Here is a 283-nt window from a genome sequence, read left to right as displayed (position 1 = left end):
TTGGACGTCTGGAGGATGCAAAGCAGCAAAGCGCCTGCAGGCACCCCCGAGCTCACCGGGCCTGACACGGTGGTGTAGGACAAACGTCGGCATCTCCCCCTGCTCCCAGAATGTTTCCACGGGGTTAGGAGAAGGGAGCCCAGCGGCTGATGGTCTGTAACAGCTGAAAGGTGCCAACAGCCGCAGAGAACCAGGTTTCCTCATCCGGAGCAGGTGGAGCTGAGCATTTCTCGACTCTGTTTTCACCACCGGTAGCCGTAGCCCGTGACTCACTGACGCGTGT

The sequence above is a fragment of the Fulmarus glacialis genome, unplaced genomic scaffold (genome assembly GCF_000690835.1).
Source record: "Fulmarus glacialis isolate BGI_N327 unplaced genomic scaffold, ASM69083v1 scaffold18083, whole genome shotgun sequence".
NCBI lineage: Eukaryota > Metazoa > Chordata > Aves > Procellariiformes > Procellariidae > Fulmarus > Fulmarus glacialis.
This window is presented reverse-complemented; position numbering follows the sequence as displayed.